Source organism: Dioscorea cayenensis, chromosome 15, assembly GCF_009730915.1.
Source record: "Dioscorea cayenensis subsp. rotundata cultivar TDr96_F1 chromosome 15, TDr96_F1_v2_PseudoChromosome.rev07_lg8_w22 25.fasta, whole genome shotgun sequence".
Classification (NCBI taxonomy): domain Eukaryota; kingdom Viridiplantae; phylum Streptophyta; class Magnoliopsida; order Dioscoreales; family Dioscoreaceae; genus Dioscorea; species Dioscorea cayenensis.
The window spans coordinates 14,658,350-14,671,560 of NC_052485.1; the positions used below are offsets into that span (position 1 = coordinate 14,658,350).

The 13,211-nt window shown below is 37.4% G+C and overlaps 1 pseudogene; it reads left to right on the forward strand.

The window, feature by feature from the left end:
- Nucleotides 1–6,012: 6,012 nt before the first annotated feature.
- LOC120277719 lies at nt 6,013–7,254 on the forward strand (annotated as a pseudogene).
- The last annotated feature ends 5,957 nt before the right edge of the window (nt 7,255–13,211 follow it).

A 13,211-nucleotide genomic window follows, 5' to 3' on the forward strand; every position in this document is an offset into this window, starting at 1 on the left:
AATCATGAATGGCCACTTCCATGTCGTCGTCCTTGACAATGATAAACAATAATACAAGCATTATTCTTCATGTCTGGGGTACGATAAAGACGCGTTGGACATGGTAAGTTCTTTAATTATGTCCGATTAATAGTGTTTGGTATTTAATCGGTATTCTAATCTCGACAGCGGAATCTATTCGACAATTGTGTCGATATGGAGTTCAGCGAGTCGGCGACGGCAAAGTACCCACTCGTGCACGACATGGAAACCCTACGCCAAAAACAAGGAAGCGTCGATTGCGCCGTCTACGTCATGCGGTTTATCGAGCAATTACTTTGGGGTGAGAAGTTACGGCTACCGCAGACAGACGTTCCTTACCTCAGATTAAGGTATGTTACCCGCATACTTAAGGAGGGGAGGGCAGCCGGCGTCCATGAGAAAGGGGGGTCGTCACAAGCGGGTTAAATTTTGTGACCGAAGAACATGTCTTGTATATCTCAATGTCAATTTTGTTTTCGAATGTAAACCTGGACATTCAATTCATTGTTTTTGTTTCAGAAGAACATGACTTGTATATCTCAATGTAAATTTTGTTTGTTTTCAATTGTAAGGTAGGTTAAATTCCATTCAGTTTTATTTCATTGTTTAATTTACGTTGTAATTGTGTACATTTCCGTTTCATTGTGTAAATATACCATATATCGTTTAAACATCAGTTTGAAATATTTCAAATTACAGTCTATCCGTTTAAAATAACATTGTCTCTGTTCAAATAAATGCATTCATTGTAAAGAGTAAGAGTTTAAAAATGAAAAGTTGCCCATCAATACACAATGTTTCCCTGTCATCGTCGGCTTATTTACAATGCCTAGTCGGTGACAGTTTCATTGCAAGATCTACGATTGTGACCGGATCTATGGCAGCGGCTGCAATGTAACTCGCGGACATCAAACGCTTGCGACTCGATCCTCTTTCGTCTAGGCCGCCCAGGCTGCCTTCTTGTCGCGTGAAGTCGCAAAGCGAAGCTCACGATTTCGACTCGAAGGCTGTCATCGTCGGGTATGGGGAATATAGCTTCCTCATCGCGCGGTTTATGATTGTCGACGGTGAAGTACCCGCTAATAAATCGATGGACGTTGGTGTCTGTCTGCATTATTGTAGCGCAAGCGTGTTTGCAAGAGATACCATAAACTTGCCACCTTCGACATGAACAAGTTTGAATGGCGAGATCTACAGAGTTCTTTGACTCGGTCGATCGCTCGTAGCGATCATCGACACAACGACCAACACGAAGATTTCGGTTTGTCCTCAACAATGATCTCTACCTTGAATGTATGTACGGGCATAAGTAGGTCTCCCATTTGTTTGCTTGCTCACGCTGGGTTACATAACATGCGCATCAACTTGAACGACAAATAAGGTTAAACAAAGGCGGTGATGGTTAAATAATTAGTAAACATGTTTAAACATTATTGTAAATATTAAAGCGAAAGGATTAATATTTAAAAAGTCGGACAAGTGTAATTAAACAAAGATTGAGAATGTTTAAAGGGTAACACTAAATGTTAAGTGTAAATCAACATTCGCAGACCTTATGGAGCCGACCATTTTCGTCACCGGTAAATGACGAGCTTCCTTGATCCAAGCATTGAACGACTCCGCGACGTTTGAATACATCTCACCCCAACGATCACCTCTGAACAGATAATTCGACCAATGTGACATATCCAATTTATTAATCAACCAGTGATGAGCTTCGGGTGATGTGGACTGTAGTTCATTCACGGTATCATCAAAATCTTTAGCCGTGGATGCCCATGCAATGTGGAAGCATATAGACCAGCACTCCTCCCTCAATGCCTTCCCAAGTCTGACATTGGCTTTCATAAAATTGGCCTCCAAATGTCGAAGACAGTATGCATGTGGCGAAGAAGGGAAGACTCTCGCAATTGCGCTCACAAGGCCCTTGGACCTGTCCGACACGAAGGTAATTATCTCATGATAATCTCCATCCTCGTATAAAGCATCGCCTAACTTTGATATGAACCAAGTCCAATTGGCATCGGTCTCGTTGTCGACTATACCGAAGGCGACGTGGAAAAAACCATTATTTCCATCTTTCCATGTGGCACCCAGTAGTGTACCCCGATATTTTCCAAGGAGGTGGGTACCATCGAGAAACAGCAGCGGCCTGCAAGCCCTCTTGAATCCCACAATTCACGCGCTAAAATAAAAGAATGCACGTTTAAAACGATCACCGTCTCTTTCCACGATCGCAACCCTGCCAGGATTTGTCTCAGCCACCTTATCCACATACCAAAGCAAAGCGATCGTGGCTGGAGATGTCACTTGCCGTCGAGGACCACCCGGGCATGCTCTTTTCTCAACCAAGCACGCTTGTATGGTATGTGGACACCATGTTCCCGCAACATGTCCCCTACGAATGTCGATGGCCTTGTACAAGGGGCGGTCCTTGAGCTTCGAATCACTCGTGCGCTAACCCATTTTTGGGCGCTTTTCGGATGTGGCCTTGAACCTATGCCACCACCACAAGTGTGTGACGGGTTGATTGTCTTGATTCTGAAATATTTTTGCTATACTCTTTTGATGCATGAAGGCGCCAACGACAACCATCGGCAGCGCATTCCATAGTCACCCGATATTTTTCGTTCTTTATGAATTTGAAGTCAAAATTCCGTTTGATTACATGATTTCGAAGTACATCCCTGAAATGTTCGACACCATCAAAACATTGTCCAATATCCAACTCTGACGCTTGGAATGATCCGGCGAGGAAGGAAGGCATCCCACAGCGTCGAGGGTCACCATGGGGATGAGCAGGGAGCACTCGCGAGAATCGAATTCACGCCAACACTTCGATCAAATGAAAAGATCAATATGTTAAGCGGAGAATATAATGTTTAAGTGATAATGATAATATTTAAACGTTAAATTAAATACTTAAGCAGTTAACGAATAACGTAAACGACTAGTACAAGATGTTAACCAGTGACGGACATATTTAAACACTAATGAACCCAGACAACTGGAACAAATAAAAGAGAAGGAACTTACAACGAGTAAAACTCATTTTCATTAGGATTCTTCAATGGCACATCTTCTGTCTTGACAACAAGATCAACTACAGCACATTTGAAGATGGAGTGCACGTGACACATCCGCTGGAAGTCAACATCGTTTTCTATTGGACAAACCATTTTATATCCATCTGGTGTGATGAACTTAACCCTGACAAGAGAAACTTCGAGACCCCATTGCTCACATATCTCAGCTAACACCAACTCCCAAGAAGTCTGAGCCGTGAACATTAGCACTCTTCCCTCCCCATTGAATCTAGCAATACCACAAAAACTCTCCATAATATATCGGCCGAAAACCAAATCGTACAAACCAAATGAAATGAAGAACAAAAATAAGTCGAAGAAGAAGAAGAAGAAGAAAAAGAAGATGTAAACAATAAACAGCAGTCAGATAGGCAAACAAAAAAAGTGCACATGTATATATCACTGTCGCGATGAAGACAAAAAAGTGCATAGAGGTTAGACTAGACGTGATGTGATTGGGCGGTATTTTTCCCTCCATCCCAAGGGCAAAAAGGAAAATATATGTCACTGTCGCGATGAAGACATATTGTCATCGCTCGACATGAGTATCTGTTTAAAATATATGTTATTGTTTAAATTGAATGCTTTCACTGACATCGCGTTGAAGATGGGTACCTCTGGGTCACTGTTTAAACATCTTTACGTATTTTCTTAAACACCATTGTCATTGTTTAAAGAGTAACTTGAGTATTGTTTAACTTTTTCTATTGTTTACAATGACGTTCTTTTGTTTCCCACATTGTTTTTACTAGGTCTCTGTTCAAATTTCCGAAGTTCACATTCAAATAAGCTTGTTTCGTTTTATTTATAAAACATTTACAACATTTACAACGTCCTCTCGGACTTTGGACACTCACGACTCGACCCTCGTAGAACGAAACAAGTGTCTGTACATTCGAATGCTCACTGCGGTTGCATAACATGCGCATCAACTTGAACCTGCACAACGTACAACATTAAAAAAAGGTTAAACAAACACATTCATGAAAACGTCTATTAATCAATGTGTTATGGTCGGACTTAAGCGAAGATCCTGATAGTTAAACACAGAACGTAATAGTTGTACACTGACGTAATGTTCTTAAACAGTAACAAAAAGTCTCAAGTGATAAATATCAACTCCGTCTTAAAGGATGTTTCCTCATCTCCCTCCTCTAGAGAATCCTCCGCAATCACGCAATAAGTGAAAACTTTCTTTTCTTACCTAAGTCAAAATGCTCGCTTAATTGCATGCCCGTCATCCACCGCTGGAGAATCCTCTGCATTCAGGCAATTATGCGAGTATTTTGACTTGGGCAGGAAAAGATAGTTTAACTTGTTGCGTGATTACGGCTGATTGATTCTCAAGATAAGGAGGATCACGAGACATCCTTTCAGATAGAGTTGATCTTCAAACTTTTGTCTGACTCCAGCGAATATCATACACAGGAAGCAGATGACGAGGAGGAGGAAGAGGAGGAGGAGGATGATGAGGACGACGAGGAGTGGTTGTCCATGGGAAGGGTTCTTCCTTGTTATTTATGGTGTGAAGTCCACAAGCAGGCTGACTCTTCATATCCGAGAAAAAAGTTAAACGCACAGTGGACCGACATTGACTGATGACAACGAGCGGGTGTTCGGATATTTATAGTTACCGTGCATAAGAATTAATGCCGTCATTAATTCTTATGCGACGGGATACTCTAACCCTTGCCACCGCCACGTACCACACGCCAACAATTCGGATCAAAGCGAAAAAGATCACCGCTTTTCTGCAGAGACTTTTAGAATTTACACGTTAATATGAATAGTTATACATGTAAAGATAAAGTTAAAGCGGAGATGACACTTATTAAAGCGGAGATGACAATTATTAAAACATATTGGTAATATATTTAAAGCGGATAATAGCAAATAGTTAAAGCGAGTATTTAAAAATATACAAATAGATAACCATAAAGCGAGAAGAACTTTACAACGAAATGAACTCGTTTTTCAAAGCGGAGACGACAATGGCACATGCTGCGTCTCGACAATAAAAATTGACTACGACTCATTTGAAGATGGAGTGCACTTGACCAATCCGATGGAAATCAACTTCATTTTATGTTGGAGAAACCGATTTATATATTTCGGGTATGATAAACTTCACCCAGACTACCACAAATGGGCTGCCATAATAAACACCTGCGGAATGGTCAAACTGATAGCAACGAAGATATTCTCACCATATTACGAAACCGGCAGAACTAAAGTCGAACAACTCAAATGAGGAGAAATGAGGAGAACAACAAGATGTAATGCAACTCCTAGGCATTGTCTATCGAAACCAAGCGAAAAGCCCTTGAAAAAGGTTGAACATGATGTGATTTGGCGCTTTCTTTTCCCACCATTTTTCAAGGCCAAAAAATGGGATTTCACAACATGGACCCATTTGAAGTGAGCGGTGGGGGGTAAAAGGGAAGTTAAACACTAATGGAAGGGCTGTCCGGGGTGTGTAAAAGTAGGAGGGGGTTTTTGGGAAGTTTTGAAAATTACGAGGGGTGAACAGTAATTTTCCCTTAAAATAATAATATATAAATATAATAAAATAAAATAAAATAAAATTGCAATTAAAAAAAAGTGGGGAAGTGGGGTGTGGGGCGTGGTCGCCCCACGATCAACCAAACATAAATATTATTATAATATAAAATATATATGTATGATATATACAATCATTAAAAAAATAATAATGAATAAAAAATAAATAAATAAAAGATATATATGTTTGTCGTGGCCGTCATGCTCATGCCTCATAACCGACGTATCGCTTCACGATCGGCAACCGCGCAACCGCCTCGTGAAATCTTTAAAAGGATAGAAGAGAGAATTGGGAAAAAAAAAAGAACGAAGAGAGGAAGACGAAGGAACCAGAGAGAAAGAAGAAATGACGGAGGACGAGCAAGAGAAAGACAAAAGAAAGAAGAAGAAGATTAGAAGAAAGAAGAAGGAGAAGGTTTCCATCTTCTCTTGCCTCTATATAGATATAAAAGAGAAGAAAGATTGTCGTTTGCTACTGTTGTCGTTGCCTGTTGCTACTTGCTGCTTTTGTTGCTGTGACTCATCATTGTCACCGAAGAAGATTGCTGTCACCATAGAGAGATCGTTGTCGCTACCGTCGCAACCATTGCCAAGATTCTCGCCGTCGCCACCGCTGCTACTGCTATCGTCGTCGTCACTACCAAGTCCGCACAATGAGCCCGGCCTAAAGAAAGGGATACACAGAGTTGCAAAAAAAAAAAATAATAATAAATAAAAAAATAAAAACCAAAAGAGAATCGTTCCGAAATCGATGAAATGGATACCAACGAAGAAGCCATGGCTGCTCACAAGCGTTCCTTCTTGGATGTCATCTATCAAGAGGAGGGAAAGGGAGTTTCCATGAAAGCCATCAGAGACATGATCCTGAACATGAGGCGCCACCACCTGTGAGTAAAGAGAGAAAATACCCTAAAAATGGCGTTTGCTTACACCCTCCCTCTTTCTTTATAAAAAAGAACTCCATCCAAAGATCCATGATAAGAAATCCTAGAATCCTTGGGAGATTTCTCATTGATCGATCCATCCATAGCTCGCTATGATCGTGCCATCACTGTCTCTGAGGATCATCTCTTCCAGGTCGAGTATGCCCTTGAAGCCGTCTGTAATGGCAACGCTAGCGTTGGTGTCAGCGGTACCAATATGATAGTTCTAGGTGTTGAGAAGAAATCCACTCCCAAGCTATATGATTCTCAAACGGTGAGGAAGATTGTCAACCAGGACAATCACATCACGCTGACCTGTGTGGGGTTAAAGGCGGATGTGCATGGCGAGGATTGAGTGCCAGAGCTACTGCTTCATTATGGAGGATCCCATCACCGTCGAGTACATCATTCACTACATTGTTAGAATGTAATAGAAGTACACAGGGAGCGGCAGTGTCGGTTTGTTTAGGCTGTCTACATTCATTATCGGGTTTGATCCCTACACCGATGTGTCATCATTGTATCAGACTAATCCTTCTGGGACCTTCGCAGCATGAAAGGCGGATGCGACTAGGAGGAACTCAAATTTTATGAGGGAAGTTTTGGAGAAGAACTATGAAGATGTATCCAAAAGGGATACTATCAAGATAACCTTTGTCAACTAGAAGAACCTGAAGTTGAAGCAAACATAGGAGAACTTGGTGGGCGATCTTCACAGAAAGAAGCCATGAAGTGCCTTGGAATATTTGGGGAATTCTTCGGACCCTCGCCGGCAGCCAAGAAGTTTCGCTGCTTCTATGGATTTCCCATCTATTTTCCTGATTTTGGATTTGACTCCAACGACAAGGTCTCCAGCCTTCTCAAGATGTTCCCTTCAATCAATCGCGAAGTTGTTGATAATCTTTGTCTTGTTGATGGCTCTGCAATGAATGGAGTAGTGGTCCTTGAACTTACATCCCATTCGAATGATGATAACTTCGAAGGTGTTCTTGGTGCTCAGACATTAGAGGTTAAGAATACTTGGGATGGCTATGGAAGTTAATGGCATTTCAGATGTACCCGGTTCAGGACCTGATATTTATTCTAAGAGACTAACTCTTAATTAGTTGTTTGGGTAAAAAAACATGCACTTTAAACTATGATAAAGTGTATATCTAGATAATTATGAAAAACAATGAATGATAACAAGCTACAGATCATATTTTCTTTGACAATATATATTAATCAAATATAATATATATATATATATATATATAAACCATATGTTGCACTTCTTCAAGCCAATATTTATAAACCAGAACTGCATATCTGGGCTATAACTGTAGGGAAAGTGTTGTTTTCATGTCATGTGATGATCATTCCTTTGGTCCTAGAAATGAATTCTCACTTTGGTACATCGGCTGATGAATATGAAAGTGGAGTTGCATGATTCATTATTATCGCAAAAGACTTAATAGACCTGAACAAAGGAGCTGGTGATGTGAGATTGTGAATGAAGATGTTGATGGGTATGATAAAAAAATAAAAATTAAAAAAATTTAAAAAATTAAAAAATTAAAAAAAAATTAAAAAAAATGCATGGCATGGACATGGTGGCCATTTAGCCACTTGGCAGGGATGGCAAACTCAAAATATATATATATATATATATATATATATATATATAAGGACACATGGCATGTGGAATAAAAAAAATGAGAAGCATGAAAATGAGAAGCATGCTATTGTGTACATGCATATGTACGTGGACAAAAGAAAAGAATCCAAAGGCGGGTTCCACCATTCAAAAGATACACATGGGATTTGCATCACTATTATGAAATGCATGCTTTTGAAAAGAGTTTCCTTAAAAAAAACAAATAAATAAAAATAAAACATCCATATATAAGAAGGTTTACGCCCTGGCAAAATTGCTTGAAGATTTGGCACTTAAAGCAAAATTGCATGGGCCACGTAAAATGATCAAGTACATGCATGTGATCAGGTGCATGACTTTAATAGAAGCAATTTCAAGATGTATGAGATTGAAGAAAAAGGTTATATGAGAATGCTTCAAACCAGCAAAGGATTAAGAAAAAAAAAACTTTAATTGTGAAGTAACCAAGCCCAAATCAACCAATGATCTCCTATATGTGAAACTCTTTAGTGAGACTTGTGTGATATATAAGGAGAAAATACCCATTTCGAAGCAACTATATATATATATTCATTCTAGAGGAGCAACAAGAATACTTATCTCAAGACAACAACAAATTTTCTTAAAAATATACAAAATATTAAGACGACAATGTGATACCTATCTCAAAAGGCAACGAGACATGCAACGCAGTGACATATATATATATATATATAAGTCATATGTTCACATATCAAGGATGTAATGAATATATATATATATATATAGTAAATAATAAAATTTATAGTTCGCAACTTTTCTTGCCTTTACTTGTACTTGAGCCCTTAATCGGAGGTTCCTAAGACTTCAGTTTGGGGTAATTAATAATAGAGGCTTACCTCTATTAGGAATGGAAGAGCCCACAAAGATAAAAATAAACAAAATAAAATGACATTTGTGATTCGATATATCGCCTGGTGCCTCTTCACCGACACAACGCCAGGGTGTGTACTTTCGATCCCACAGTAGGTTAAGCTCGTTCTTTGTGGTGGGGGGTAGAAAGTGAGCATTTCATCAAGACTTCGGGAGTGAGTGCGCATGTGTGACTGAGTGCTCCATTTGGTTAGTTGTAATTGAAAACACAGTGGATTTCATATTATAATGTAATTGTAAATCCTGTAATTGAAAATGTAGTGAAGTAACAAATCCAGTGTTTAGTTAGATGTATCTAGAATGTAGGATTATAGAATTTTGTGTTTGGTTGAAAGGATTTGTAAAAAAAATGTGTTTGGTTTGATGTATTTGAAGTATATAATCACCATGGTGAGATTACGCCTCACATGTTTAACATCTCATTTTTTTAATATATATAAAATAAAAAATACTAATATTAAGAAAATCATAATTCTATTATTAAATTAGTTTTTAAACATATTATTATATTTTGTAATAATATGGAATTTTAATTATTATTATTGGAATTATTTCAATTAATTTTAACTATTAATACAAACCTAAGAACCAATTATTATAAATCTAAAAAAGGTAAGAGTACAAAAATTTTCATATATGTTTTCCAAACATTTGCATCGATATTTCATCTATTTCCAATTGTTATTGGTATAAATTTAAAAAGAGGACAACAATACATAAATTTCAAAACATAAGTTTGACAACATAATAATTTGATCAAAATAATGAGTGATGCATTTGCAACTCATTTTCTTTTGAGTAAACTAGTACCAAATCAAGCATGACAATCTGTAATTTTGAAACAACATCACTATGAAATACAAAAATTTATTATATGCAAACAAATACCTTAAGACAACAACATATGAAAGCAAATAAAAAACACATATTAATTTCAAACAACAACTCATATAAGTCCAAAAAATACATATAATTCTCCATGCAAACTCCATATTAAAACTCTTACAAACATATATATATGTATATATATATATATAAGTCTTCAAATACACATAAGCGTCCAAAAGTATAAACATAAGTTCTAAAAGTCCACAAAGTCAAACATACATATAACCATTCATATGAGAAATTCCCACTAGAAAGAAGTCGTCCCGAGGTGGAATAAGATCCATCCACTTTCATATTGGTCTAATTCTACAAGGAAAATAAATTAGCACACCTTAGGTTTCATGTTCAAGTAAATTTGCAATGAAAAACAAAAATATAATTTCTTACCATCTCCACAACTCAAGAATATTAGTCAAATGATTCAAAGAATTCCTCCAACTAATCCTTGCACATTTCTTCAGCCATGCCAAGCCATGCCAAAAAACATTCAAGCTCGTGCATCATCCATCATCAAATGCTCATATACCTCCGAATGTGTCGTACCCATATTCTTTCAGCTTCATACATTTTTTTGAAAGTTATTTTGTAAAAGTAAGAGATTAGCTAGATCTAAACAATTCAAATGTTTTTTTTATGGTGGTTGCCAACTCGTGAAATGGCTTATCGTTAATGTTTGCTTTGTGCTTGCTTTTCCCTTTCTTTCTCTAGGGACTAGTCACTAATATATGTTTAGAAGTGCCAGCTTGAGTATTAACAAATGGGGAGGCATCATGTGCATCTGCATCTCCGAATAATAAATCAACAAAATTGTCATTCGAGGATCTTGGTCCTGGTGTCGTCTCGAAGTCCATATTTGTGCCAATTTGGGTTCCATCATTTTGAATGGCATAATGATCATATGCTTGATCATTGCCACATATAATCTCCAATAGGTCATAATCCTCTATTGGTTTATTAGGATATGGTTCATGTTGTACATGGACCTGCACAATACAATTTTTAAACATTACAATTTATTACAAAAAAAATTAATTTTCAAAGAAAAGAAATACATGAATATAGTCTTTGTATTAAGCCTCACCCATGATAATTACTTTAAGGTTGTTGTCCCAACCCACACCACTCATGTCTTTCAATTTTTTAATCCCTGCCCACCATTTCCTTATTGTCCTCAGATAATTTACCACATTGGCCTCTATGACTATCACCCCAAACATGTCCTTCATTGGTCAAATTACACCTTGGGTTTCTTGTGGTTTAAAGCCTTTGTCTACCTTTACCCCTTATTCAACTTGGCTGGCCATAAATCGTATGAAATAGTGACTCTTAGTCGGTGTCCATCTCTTGGTCCCTGATGGCCTTGATGTGGATTTCTTAACTGATGAGGCGTGGCTTCATTCAGATGCATTGTGTCCCTCCATTCTATTTGTTCATGTAAGTCAAATGTTATCATACAATAATGATCATACAATAATATATCAAAATTAAACTAATAAACACATTTAAGTCAAGAGTTATCATACATTAACAAAACAAAATCAAAATAATGAACACATTTCAAGACAATACTACATTAGATCCTAGATATTGACTTGGAAAGTATCTACTTGTTTGCCCACATTTCAGCTGCAATTTGATCACAATGAGCATCCCACTCTTGTGCTTCTTCTCTTTGCTCCCTAGCAGATCCTTGTGAATCCGTTATGGTATCCAATCTTTCTCAGATGGAATGAATTCATCCTCACCACCACTAATCATGAAACTATGTAAAACACAACATGCTAACACGAGCTCTACCTGTGCCTTAAATGGGGGAAAAGGCCTAAAAGATAAAATTTTGAAGTGCCCTTTTAAAGAACCAAAGGCACGCTCAACAGAGGTACGAGTAGATGAATACCGCAAGTTAAAAAACTCTTTTGGCATTTTTAGGAGTCCTCGAGCCAAAGTCCCTCAAGTGGTATCTAACCCCTCTATAAGTTGTATAAAACCTAGACACGTAGTATATCCCGCATCAACTAGATAATACTTTCCTAATAATAAATAAATAAAACATAAGAACAAGATTAATGTTTAGGATTTAATTTAATTTATTTTGGGGCATTTTTTATTAAATAAATATGACTCTATGTACCTTTGTGGACCCTTAGTCCGTTAGGTTGTTCGAGAGCATCGTGAAGCACTAAAGCATCATGTGCTGACCCTTCCCAACCAGCTAGAACATAAGTGAAGCGCAAGTTAAAATCTACAGCTATAAGGACATTTTGGGTTGGATAAGATTTTCTATCTCTAAATGTTGCAATTTCAGATGCCGGGATGGAAGCATGAATATGTATCCTATCCAAGACCCTGATGTAGTCCTAAGATCTAGTGCATTATGTTAGAATTAACCTTAAAAAAAATTTATATGTGATATCTATTATAAGGATACCTCAAAGTACAGTTATAATGTCCTCCTCGCTATTATATATTTTGGTGGTTGTATGTAGTCATGTTGTAGTTCACTAATTGCAAGTAAGACATGGTAGAAGTATCTACTAACTATCTCGCTTGACCTTAAAAAATTGTGGGCAATAACACGATTGCGTTGATTATGTCCAATAATTGTGTGTAGAAACATAAGCAATTGCTCCACCATAGTCATGTGTAATGTATCACGCAAGTGATCTTTTGTACGTAGGATCATGCAAAGGTTAAAAAATCTTGATTTGTCAGTGCGAACCATGTTTATACTAGTGGCATCATTCTCATTTACCAACCTAGCCAAATATGTTTCCTTTATTTGTAGTCTCTCATTGGACGGTTGTCTACATATTTGACGTCTTTTGTTGTTCACATGTAACATCACGCCATAGGCCACGGCCAAAACCATTATTTGTAATAGGTAAAATTCATCAACACCATTGTGATGATCCATCTAAAATAATAGTTAATAGTTAATTTGAAATTAACATCATTGCGATATTGTTGCCATAATTACAATCATACAAGATTATGATATAATTGCAACAACACTCATACAATAATCAAAATAATTCATCTAAATCAAAATAGTACATCAAAATGGTTGGCTGGAGTTGTTATGGTTCCATATTTATTTTGATAAATAATAAAGTAACTATATGCCATCACATGCATCTTTTCTATCACGCATCATTTCTTCTAGAACAACCATTAAAAGATCATATA